The 12,644-nt window shown below is 49.3% G+C and overlaps 2 protein-coding genes across 3 annotated transcripts in view; one reads left to right on the top strand and one right to left on the bottom strand.

Moving 5' to 3' along the window:
- LOC146863815 (mitochondrial amidoxime-reducing component 1-like) overlaps window positions 1-803 on the bottom strand; it is a 35,572-nt gene extending 34,769 nt beyond the window's left edge. The window contains exon 1 of one of the 2 annotated variants that reach the window (XM_085628153.1): window positions 675-803. The gene's annotated coding sequence lies outside the window, so the exon portion shown is untranslated. Of the gene's footprint in view, window positions 1-433 lie in introns of both variants that reach the window. The other variant, XM_085628159.1, reaches the window with a different exon arrangement.
- The window catches only part of LOC146863814 (uncharacterized), a 28,496-nt gene that overhangs the window by 10,580 nt on the left and 5,272 nt on the right, over window positions 1-12,644 (top strand). The window lies entirely within an intron of this gene.

Below are 12,644 nucleotides of genomic sequence, written 5' to 3'. Positions count from 1 at the left end.
CCGGCCGCCACGGGACATGCTGCGGGCTCCGCCTCGCCCCGTAGGCTTCTCGGCGCGTCGCGCCTTCATTCAGAGGGGGGGGGTGTCCTCACCGGGCAGTCCTCTCTCCCCCCATGTCGTCGATGGTGCGCCGATCGGGGGCTGCACACGCGGGTGTAGATTACCCGCCTCGTCGCCATTGTGGTGTTTGGGGCCCTAGGCCCTCATGCTAGTAATCATGGACCCAGACACGTAGTTGGATGGTGGGTTAACTGGCCACGAGCACGTGCGCTCGGCCCCTTTTATTGACAGCGTCACCTGACACAGTGACGTCTGTGGTGGGTGGGTGTACAGTGTAATACAGCAGGTCGGAGCACTAGAACGTGTCCATGCTTGGACACTACACTCGTCTAATCTGTGCAGACACATGGGTCTTGATTCTCCAAATACATACTTCAGTCAGTTTATGCTCATGGGGGGTCATTCCCGAGTCCACTCCCGCGTGGGGGGCATCGTCCGGGGGCGCGCCCTACAGGTGTCCGGGAGCTGTGGACGGTCGCCGAATCAGCAGCTGTGGGGGGTCTTGTTAAGCACTGGGGGCGGGCTTGTTAAACAGAGCAGGGAGCTCGGGGACCTTGTTAGGCAGGACAGTATCCCTCCCCTCCCCGGCCGTGTGCTCGGCGCTCCGCCGTTACCTGCTGCCCCGGCCTCTGCTCGGTACCTCGATGGCCCCTCTCGGCCCTGCACGCCCAGCGCTGTCGGGAGAGGGCGGGTCTCCTCGGAGCTGCTCTCGGTGCCAGCCCGGCCTTAAAGAGGAACGGGCACCGGGACACCGCCAGACAGCGTGGGAGAGAGAGGCGCGGGGCTGTGCTGGAACAAGTCCTGTTTAGAGGTGCTAGAGTCTGCACCCCCCTTTAATAAAACGCAGCAGGCCCCCTGAAAAGCGCCAAGGCCCACCTTTATACATTTCTGCTGCTGTGCATTCAAATGTTTACGAGCCCTGCTTCGAGAATCGTTTGGCGTTGGCATATTTTGAGACACCCCGCCCCCCTCGACCAAAGTTCAAGTCCAAATTCAGCCCAACTAATATCAGAACATTTTAAACATAAACGTCAATTCGCCAAAATGCCAGGGGTAGCGCAAGTGACATCACTCGCCCCCTTGGACACATTCACACTTACACACACTTTCTAGCAAGCACACAACATACATTTAAAAGTATTTGTTTTACTTACCTCACCTTCCAGGGTAGACCATATTCAAACTAACTGTATTCCATTTTTATTATACTAATTGTGAATAATTAAATATTATTTACTATAAGGGTAATAAAAAAAAGAGAGAAAAAACAAAGAGAGTTGAGCCACAAATGATGAACCTAAGTACGAGCTGCTACTGTGTTCCTGGCACTGATTTTGCCACCTTTGAGGCCAGGGGTCGCAAGGGGCAAGCCAGGGGTCGCAGCTACGACCCCTAAATGACGTCCATGATTTTAAACATAATGCTAATTTCTATTCAATAGCCTTATATTGACAGGAGGCTAAAAGGGCTGTTGTGCCGAGAATCACGGGGAGGACACTGGCATCAGTTTGGTAATTGCGTGTTGATTTATTTATAGTAACCTCCACAAAACGTGTAATACAATGAGCCCACGAGGAGCGGCGATGTGCACTCGCCGGCCGCGCTCTCCCCGAATGTCCCGTCCCCCTCCGCGTCACGGAGCCGCCAGTCCTGATAGGACGGGGCGTCACGTGACACAGAGGGCAACGAGACACTCGTCTCTATGGTGAAGAAACACTAGAATGTACAACATCTCCCCCCTCAACAATATAAACAGCAAAACAGTATTCATGTCATGACAAAATCTTCAAAACGCTTGGGCGCCCTAACAAGTCTGGTAGGCCTCCTCGGAGTAACAAACCGAGGGTGCCCCTCGGAGCATGAAGCGCTACTACATCTGGTAGAGTCCTGGGCACCCTGGATGCCTTCACATTCTTGCATAGACTTCGTTCCGCCCAGCCCACCGGCACCACATGCCTCCAATCGCCAGCTGAACAGGCATCAGCCGCAAGGAAGCAGACAAGGCAGGAACGGTTCCTCAGCCAAGAAGCGCAGGCGTAAGAAGAAAGGCACAGGTGCGCACAGCCCCAGCAGAACAAAAGGCAGGGGCACAAGGGAACACACTAAGGACATGGCGGTGGACCAGAACGAGCAGGCGTGCGCAGCTGACAGTACCATGGAACAGTGCACCCAGAACAAGCCAGGCGCAAGCCGAGGGCAGAGGCCAGGGCAATTCAGAACAATCCCCAAAGGAGGATCAATCAATAGACACACAATGACCCACGAAGAGAAGTGGGACCAGCCAGAAGAGAAAGAGGAGAGACACGGAGGACGGACCCAAGCTGTCAACCAGAACACAGGAAAGCCAGGAGAAACCTAGCCCCCCTGGAACACCAGACAGAGGACCATACCGAAATGCCGGACAGGAAGGCGGAAACGCCACAACACAACACCATAGACAGCATGCCAGACTGGTCGAGCGATGCAGCGAACACTGAGAATGACAGAACCTAGAGCAGCGCAAGCCGCGCCCAGACAAGACAAAAGAGACCGCACCAGCGGTATACAGTGATGCCAGGAAAGGCAGGGAACCCGAAAAAAGGGGCAACCATACCTTCCCTGCGCAGGACAGAGCTATGCAATAGCTACGAGTACCCGACATAGGGTATGATACGTCCCAAGAAAACATGGGAACTCCTCTTAGGGAAAAATCCCGCAGCAGAGGACAAGAACGTAAAGGACCTGCAGATAGAACCACAGACAGCTTGCCAATCAGCCAAACAAAAAACATACAGAAGGCCCAACCTGAGGACACATACGGGTGTACCAACAACCAAAGAACCACAAAAGCCAAAGGGGCTGAACCAGCAGCCAACAGTACAAAGGGATGAACCTAAGGACCCTGAAGGCACGCTAACCCACACAGAATATACAGACGGTCCAACCGAACCACCAGACCCCCGAAAAAAGGGCGGGATAACGCCGCCCATAAAGCAGCAGAGGACCGACAAGCCAAGTTTACGGAGGGGGAGGAGGACGGAGCCCCGCAAAGAGCCGCTGAATGGCGGAAATCCACATGGGTTTTAAACAAAAGCACCCCATCAAAGGGCAGGTCAACCAAATGCTCCCTAACATTCTCAGGGAAAACGCTATCCCTCAACCAAGCATAACGACGGAGAGCTACTGAACTTGCCATAGTGCGGCCGAGAGCATCAGAAACATCCAGGGCCGAACAAAGAATAAACGCGGCCAACTCCCGGCCACCCATCGCATGGCGCCGCAGATCAGCGCAGACATCTTCTTGAGAGGCACAAGACAGAAGGGACTCCACGGAATCCCACAAGCTGGAAGTAGCCCTGGCCAACACACAAAGTGTGTTGAGCGCTCGCAAAGCAGCACTGGAAGAAGCGAAGATGTTACGCCACCATGAATCCAACCACCGGGCCTCCCGTGATGGAGGAAACAACACCAAAGGTAAGGAAGGAAAAGCAGTCTTCAGAAGAGGGCCCTGGGTAGAAGGGTGGAAAGAAAGGCAGACTGGATCGTGCGGAGCAGGACGGTGGCAGTGGAGGAGCGACTGGGGCACTGGATCCCCCATGGCAGAACGTCTCCAGGCCCCCAGAAGAGAATTATGGAGCAAAGCTTCGAATGGAAGAAGCAGCTCCCGTCCACAAGAGCCCTGATGGAGAACCTCAAGCAAATGGTCCGTAGGGAATGGGGTGGCGGGGTCGCCTATGTGCAAAATGCCAGCTGCCGTGGAAATGGCCCGGGCAAAGGCTGCACTCGCCTCTGTAGGGCGTCGTGGGGGGGAGAGCTATTCCTCCGTGGTTGACGGCCACCTCCAAATCCAGCTGGAGGAAGAAATGGCCAGCCCCGAAATGGTGGAAGATTCACAGACGAGTGGGGGACCTGAGGTGCCTCCGGGGAAGTCTGGGGACGCAGGGACGGTGAAGAGCCCTCCCTGGAAGACACCGGGGAAAAGGCCATGACGCGGTGTCCCATCTCCGGGGAAGAAGAGACAAAAAGTTGACGAACCTCCGGAGAGGAGGGGGCCTCTGGAGACGAGTTGATGACCCGACGCCGGCACGGCGCCGTGTAGTCCGCCACAGGCGCCAGCATGACATCGACCTCCACCACCACTTGTGCCCTAGGAGAATGGGGACGGGGCCGGCTCTGGGTCGGCGAAAGAACGGCGCCGAAAAGTCGCCGACTCGACCTCCGACGAAGCAGCCGCCTGTGTGGAGAGGCGAGAGGGACCCAGGGACACGTCCCGGCCCCTAGACAGCACCCGCGGTGCCGCATCAGCTCAGCCTCTGGCAAGGCCATCGCCTGCCCAGAAAACCGAGAAGGACTCTGGGACGAGCCACGAGTCCCGGCGACCTCCCGGGACACCACAGGGACCCCCTCGGGGGTTTGCGGCGAGGCAGAGGCGCCATGGGCCAAAGAGGGGAAACCTGTAGGGCCGCACCTCGACGGCACCACACCTCCAAAACCTGAAGCCAAACACGTCGACTCCACGGAAGGCCCCGCAAGTGGCAAGGGATCCGTGGACGTCCCAGGAAGAGGAGGAGGGGCCAAGGAAGCCTGCAGAGCCGCCGCATAGGCCTCCATTTGGGACCTGGTCGCCCCAACGCCGGGAAACGGCAGGTAGGGTGGCGAAGAATGAGTCCGCATGTCCCACGGAGAACCCGCGCCCTCCCCAGAGCGGGGACCAGGCCTCGGGGACAAGCTATAAGACTTACCGACGGGCGAGCAACGCCCTAGGGGCCTCGGTGACGGGCGAAGTCGGAGTCGGAAGCGACGATTATTGGACCCTTCCGTGGGGGACGGACGCAGAGACGACACCGATCTGGACAAGCGGGCCAAAAAGAAGCTTCATCCGGCGCTCCCGCCGGGACTTAGGCTTCAGATGCTGGCAAGCGTCACAGTACGTGGAATCATGGTGCTCGCCCAAACACCACATGCAAATAGGATGAGGGTCCGTCGCCGACATCTGACGCGCGCAAGACGAGCACGTCTTAAGGCCCGAAGGCATTTGCACACTGTCCCACAACACAAAGCGTGAAAAGAAGGCCTGAAAACAGGTCAGGTACACGATCCGGACCCGCGTGGCACGCGGAAAAGAAGGAAACTGATGTCAGCGCGCCGGGGTGGGGCTTATGTGACCTCGCTGACATCATGCTCGCGGACGATGTCAGGGCGGAGGCGCGTGGTACCGCCCCCCCCGGCACGCAGTGATGCTTGGGCAAAGAAAGTTTTCCGGGTCCAGTCTCACGCCTGGGGATAATTCTACGTTAAGGAATCTGTGGCTAGTAATCTCTATCAGATACACGCACACAGGGCACAACCCAGCCCAAAAATATCTCACCTGCGAGGTGGGTTTTTTCCAGCTCAAATGGGAAAAATGGTCACTCATTTGTGGGGGAAATAGCCCAACCCGGCAACACTGGAAGCTGCCTTTTAGCCTAGATGGCATCATGTCATCAGCTACTCCGGGTCCCAGTCCTGGCCTTTCTTTTGCACGTCATTTTTGCCCGGCAAATTGGTCCAATTGTCAAAGGGGAGCACACTGCCAGCAGGTCAGCATACATACCGGAAAGCATTATGGTAGATGCAGTTCCTGTTGTTAGATGTGTTTTATCATTGGTCTCTGCACAGCCGATGCTTGATGCATTCCTGGACATGTGTTTCTGGGTTATTTCCCTTCTTTAACAGAAAGTTGCAGCTGTACTGAGATCAATTAAAGTTCCTGCTTCCATTTGTATCTGCTGCTGTGCATTTAAATGTATATCAGTTCTACTGAACAAAGTGTTGTCTTCCATACTATGCTTATCAGATGACACCATGTCATCAGCGATTCCAGGTCCTTGCCCTGGGATTGCCTTTACCTTGTAGGGTGCATTAGTCCAACTGTTATAGTTTAAATGAAACAGGAATACAACTCCCAGAATGCATTTGGTTCTTAAAAGGAACGCTTAGATGTGAAAGATGTGTCCTTTACTGCGTGAATTCATTGGGAACCTATCATATGCAGTTGTTCTTAAGTGTGTGTCCGTTCCTGTGCTAAGAGCTGCCCCATGGCTGTTAAAAATGCCGCCATCCTACTGAGACTGTATATGGAGCCCCTGCTGACAATTGTCACACCAGTGGCATTAAACACTTCAGCTGCGCTGGGAGGGCTGGTGCAGCCATGCCTTAAACATATACCAGACCTACTGAGAAGTGTGTTAAGGCCATTACACTACTATCACCCCTGACAAAAGTGCCCCAATTACACAATTAATCAAATCAATTTATGGACGATTAAACAAAAAATCACTGAAATATAGACTATACGATTAAACCAACACCTTAGAATCACAATGAAAATGGGCTTTCTGTTATCGTTTACAGAACCCAGAATTTAATATTTTCAAGACAGATGCCATCAAGCATTCAACCCATAATGCAACACTCTACTTAATATCACAATTCTTGTATCAGGCACTGCCTTTCCAAACTCAATCACGGAGTCACTGAAATATGGGAGCACACTGTATGGGAGCACACTGTATGGGAGCACACTGTATGGGAGCACTGTTGCGGGGATTCTGCTCATGCACAGAACTATGCACAGGAAACCAGGACCTCTGTGAATTGTGGTGTACCAAAAAAACTCAACTCAGTACCCAGAACCCCTATCCGACTAGCATCAGTGTCTCATTCGTTCTCCGTACTACTGCGAAGCTACCAACAAGCGACTTAGGGTACTCTCAGGAATGGTGGGAATGAAGAACACTCTTTCGTTTTTATTCTCATATCAGTCCACAACATGAGTAATCAGAGACATGGAAAAGTTTAAAATGTTTCTTTTTAACTACGTGCTCTAAGATGCAATATTTTGGCTAACATAAGCAGACAGATGATTAGAAATAATACAATCAGCATTGTTACAATTCCATAAAACACAAAGGGAGAAATCATGTTAAAATGATAGTGGAAACAGGTCTTATAACGCCTTGTGTCCCACCCTCCCATGGCTAGAAGCTAGTTTTATAATAATAGAAGGTCTCTAGGTTTGAATGGGGAACCCCATACCTCCAAGATCAGCTTAGGTGAATCACATCACAGGATCAGCAACGCTCTCTGTAGATGGAAAGGTTTTCTCCAAGTGCCAGGATCATGCATGCAATGCAATATTAAAGGCACCCGAGTTTCAGATATTTTGCAGCTGTGTGCTTGTTGTGTCTAGAGCGTGGGCCGATCAAACTGAATCAACAGCATACATTGCTATTTGACCTTGAAGGCTTCTGCACTCAGTGTGCAGACTAAGGTCGCGGTGTAAGTCTAGGGATGTGAAAAACAGACCGTTCTCATGTGAAGAAAAAGCAAGCAAGCAGTTTTACTTATAATAACAGTTACCTGTAGTGTTGTGTGCAAAAGCAGCAAAGTGGCAAGATGGCGTTTAACTTCTAATACGCTTATGCTAATATAACAATGTGTGCAAGCAGAACCCTGTCTCCACTACAGCATATTGTATGGGAGCACATTATATGGGAGCACACTGTAGGGGAGGACATTGAGGGAGCACACTGTATGAGAGCACACTGTATGGGAGCACACTGTATGGGAGCACACTGTACGGGAGCATACTGTATGGGAGCACACTGTATGAGAGCACATTGTATGGGAGCACACTGTATGGGAGCACATTGTATGGGAGCACACTGTAGGGGAGCACATTGTACTGTATGGGAGCACATTGAGGGAGCACACTGTATGAAAGCACACTGTATGGGAGCACACTGTATGGGAGCACATTGTATGGGAGCACACTGTATGAGAGCACACTGTATGGGAGCACATTGTATGGGAGCACACTGTATGGGAGCCCACTGTATGGGAGTACATTGAATGGGAGCACACTGTATGGGAGCACACTGTATGGGAGCACATTGTATGGGAGCACACTGTATGAGAGGACATTGTATGGGAGCAAATTGTATGGGAGCACACTGTATGAGATCACACTGTATGAGAGGACACTGTATGGGAGCACATTGTATGGGAGCAAATTGTATGGGAGCACACTGTATGGGAGCACATTGCTCCTGTGCCTGTTGCACACAGTTCTGTATACATACACATGACCAAGGACCCTGTAAGTTGAGGATCTGCCCTTCTCAAAAATATTGAAATGTTATCTATGCCTGTTTGAGTATCTAGTTGTACCGTTTGTTCCTCAACGTTTGTTGGGATGGAATGGCCCATCACATGGTGATGGACGTTAACCCCTGCCCTGAGTGCCACAGCTGCAATGATGTCTGAATCCCTGGTGCTGATTTTTGTTGTTATGGGCGAACACAGATCATGCATGTTTGCGTGCCATGACTTAGGCCTGTCTCTCGGATTGCGGTCTTGTTGGACCAGGAGGGGCGCTCAAAGTGCTACCCTCATAGTGTTGAAAGGCTAATGCCTTTGCCATGAGTTAAGTAGCACAAGCGCAGTGGTTGCAGCATATGTGTAGCCATCTGTAGGAGTGAACAGTACTTTTTAGGTCTCGCCTAGGCAGCGCTTGCACCGTCTCTTTGAGACGTGTTGTATGCAGAATATGGCCTTTAAGCGCGGCCCATTTTCCACCCATGTATTTAATTGGCTCCTTTGACTAGCTTTTAGAAATGCTTTTTTTCCTTAGGCTAATTTCTTTAGCAGTCCCTCCTTAGTCCCACCTTTTCTACTCTTGTAACCTTCCCTAAGGACTGCCCCTGTTTCATGTGACAATACACTAGTTTAATTTACACTTTCTCAGCACTCTTATGTTAATGATTTCGTCGTCATAGCTGGTGTCCCAGGCACAACAGCTACACACTTCCCGACACATTGTTCCTGTAATTAAAGTGGTGTTTTTAATTTGTTTCAGTTCCTTACCGTGCGCTGCTTTGTAAGAGTGCTGCATTAAAACATTATCTTAATTTTTTTTGCAGCGCGCCATGCCGTGCTTTGACTTTAGCAATGGCAGCCGCGTGGCTTTCTTTTTTCCTGCGCGGCTCACCGTGACAAAAAAGTTCATAAACGGAAATTAAGTAGTCAGCACAAACAAGGCATTGCTGCTTTCTGCCTCCATCTTTGTTGTCAAGCGTCACCGGAGATAGAGGGAGTTGTAAGCACGTTAATTTGCATTTCTGCCGTCTCTTTAAAAACTGGTCACACTTCACAATGGCTGACAGGCAGCAGTCACAGTGATTCTGGGTGACTATCTGCACCTATCAGCTGCAGAACACATTGCTGCCCTTCCCCTTTCATTCGACTCCTGACATTGCTGTGACAAACGTTGACATCCAATGTTATCCTGCCAACCTTGGGTAAGTTAATCAGCCAAAAAACTTCAAATGATGCACGGCTGGCTCCATTTGAGACACTGGAATGCTAATGGACCCTGGTGATGTATCATTGGTATGATGGCTGATCCTCCAGTCACATATTTGCTTTGACCAGGCCTCAAAAGCAATAGAGACTTACAGAAACATTAGCTCTGAGATCGCTCCTCAACCCAGTCACTTCACAAGGGGTGGAAATGCAATGTTCACTTATGCTAAGCTATGAAAAAGGAACTACACATAAAAGGAAAATTGTCTAGAGAGGGCCGAGAGTTTTCAGAATTTTTGTAGTGTTTAATCTGTCCATGTCAAGCTGCTAGCCTGCATTTCCATTTAAGGAGCAAATGTCCCCTGTAACTATCAGGAAATTGCTGTATTGAAAATGATCGGCTTGTATGGGAAAGTGGTTACCCAGCTAGACGCTTGTTGTGATACTCTTTTTTCAAGTCATGCTACTGATGATTGTAATGCACCGAGCCTTTTGTATGTTATTTTTTTTAACAGCAGATATGCACTGAAATGATATATTCATTGAAGAATGATGTAGTGTCTCCCACACTCTGAAATTGCTGTATTGGTATAATGACAAAATACCAATGAACAAAGTTTAAAAAAACACAAAAAGGAGCAAATGTCACCTGTTGATATATTTCCTTTTGAAGGGGCAGAATGTGTGACAGTGAAAGAGCAAAGAAATGAACTTCGACCATATAATTTTTACGGGAATACACAGACAGCATGTTTCTAAACTGTCCCAAAACATATAGTCAAGATTGGAATATTTCTAATTCTCTTAATGAGAATCGGGATACCCCGTCGCGTTTTACAATTCAAGATGGGCCAGGGTTTTGAAAGTTATCAAATGTGACGTCTTCCACATTTTATTGTCTTTTTTCATCCACGAGTAAAGACTGTTAACAGCTGACAATTTTTTTTTTTTTAGGTTACGCTTGCACTGTGCTTGTTTTTAGGTTTTGCCTGCACAGCGCACAAATAACTTCAGTCAACTGACTTAAAATATCGGTTGTGTAATCCAGCAAAACGCCCTGCAGCAAAGGAGGCGTTAACTTATCTGTCATGGTGTTCATGTGACATAGTTTTATGCCTCTCCAGCTGTATGTAGCCCATTTACAGCTCAGATTCGGCATTTCGATCTGTGAAACTGCAACAAAGAGCGAAACTAAATGCTCCACCAGGAGTCAGGAAAAATGAGTAATTGTTTGTACAGAATCGGTCTTTTTTTGTCCAGTCATGATAAACGTTGTATCATGCATAATAAGTAAAGTAGTTTTCCTGCAGCTATGATAACACGTTGTTGCCACAATTCATACTTACATTTATGGTATGGCACCATATCATAAAGTAGGGGATGTTCAACTTCTTAATTTCAGTTGAACAGCAGAGCACTCTGGGAGTTGTAATTCAAGTTGGCATCATGAATTAAAACAATGGTTTGTTAACGAACAGCCCTGTAATCGAACTCTGCTTTTGGTGACCTGGAGAAATCTGGAAACCTTATCCAGTCCAGATTTTGTTTTCTCTCTCATGCGCTTTGAAAATGAGAACTGATACTAAATGATGAAATGCAGGTATGGCTTATGCCCCATCAATGGTTGGAGTCCTTGTGCCATTTGGGTGCGAAACCATTCACCACCAGCGCGACTGTGATCTTTCCCTGTGCAAACCACAGCTACCAAAGTGCCTTTTTAGGTCTCGCCAACGCAACGCACATGCGGAGGGCCTTTAGCCGTCGCTCTGCTCATTTTAAAGCACACGCACAGGGGTATACAGAAAGTCCATCGATATTTAATCAGATTCTCAAGAAGTCTTTAGAAGATCTGAAAATGCCCGAAAGTTCAGTACTTGTGCAATACATCGATGACATATTGGTGGCCTCGAGGACGCGAGAGGCATGTGTGGTGGGCACAGTGGCGTTGTTGAATCATTTGGCGGATGGAGGACTTAAGGTATCCCCATCGAAATTACAATTTTGTAAAAATGAAGTACAGTATTTAGGTCATAAGATTGAGAAAGGCCTGAGAAAAGTGACTGCAGACAGAATCAGAATAATAAAGGGAATGAGAGCACCAATGACTCAGAGAGAAGTGAGAATGTTTTTTGGAATGGTGGGTTTTTGTCGCCAGTGGATCAGCAACTTTTCGCTGATTGCAAAACCTTTGGTACGCTTGACAAAGAGTGATGTGAAAGATCCCCTTGAACTGAATAAAGAGGAGATGAAGGCCTTTAGACAACTGAGAGACAGCTTGTGTGTAGCACCAGCTCTTGGAATGCCTGATTACAAAAAGGAATTTGAGCTCTATTGCAGTGAGAGAGATGGTTGTGCACTTTCTGTGTTAGTTTAAAGGCATGGAAAACTGAGACGACCGGTTGCATACTTTTCAGCTGTACTAGATCCTGTAGCCGTAGTGTTGCCTGGTTGTTTGGAAGCAGTAGCTGCTACTTGTAAGAGTTTGGAGCAGAGTGAAGGAATTGTGATGGGATATCCTGTGAGAGTGTTTGTACCATACGATGTTGCAATCCTTTTGACACGGAGCCAGACACAATTCATGACGCATAGTCGACTGACGAAATGTGAAAAAGTCATTTTGGGTGCTACAAATGTGAGCCTTGTGAGGTGCCTTAATGTAAATCCCTCAACATTGCTACCTGATGCTGTGAATGTGGAAGTGAAGGACGACGTGGATCAGGATTGTTTGGAGGTGCTTGATTTTGGCACTAAGCCACGTCCGGACATAAAGGATGTACCCCTGAAAGAAAGTGACTATGTGCTGTTTTTGGATGGGTCATGTCTGAGAACCGAAGAAGGAATTCTGAGTGCTGCGTATGCGGTCTGTACTGTAGCGGCTGTGTTGGAAGCGTCTTGCCTGAAAGGAGTAAGATCAGCTCAGGTTGCTGAATTGTTTGCATTGACCAGAGCGTGTAAGTTGGGGAAGAATCTGCGAGTCACTGTGATTACCGATAGTCAGTATGGATTTGTAGTGTTGCATGACTTTGGGCAGATTTGGTCTCAAAGAGGGTTCTTGACGTCGAGTGGAACTCCGATCAGGAATGCTGAAGTGGTTGGCAAGTTGCTTGAGGCGAAACAGCTGCCTAAGCAAATTGCGGTTGTAAAATGCGCAGCCCACTCGAAGGGTACAGACTACGTGTCTGTGGGCAACAAATTCGCAAATGACGTAGTGCAGTATTGTGCGCGAAACCAAAACTCATTAAACTGGAACCGGGAAAAGG

The sequence above is a fragment of the Triturus cristatus genome, chromosome 2_1 (assembly GCF_964204655.1).
Source record: "Triturus cristatus chromosome 2_1, aTriCri1.1, whole genome shotgun sequence".
NCBI classification, from domain to species: Eukaryota; Metazoa; Chordata; class Amphibia; order Caudata; family Salamandridae; genus Triturus; species Triturus cristatus.
Note: the sequence above shows the minus strand (reverse complement) of the source record. Positions and strands in the feature narration are given on the sequence as shown.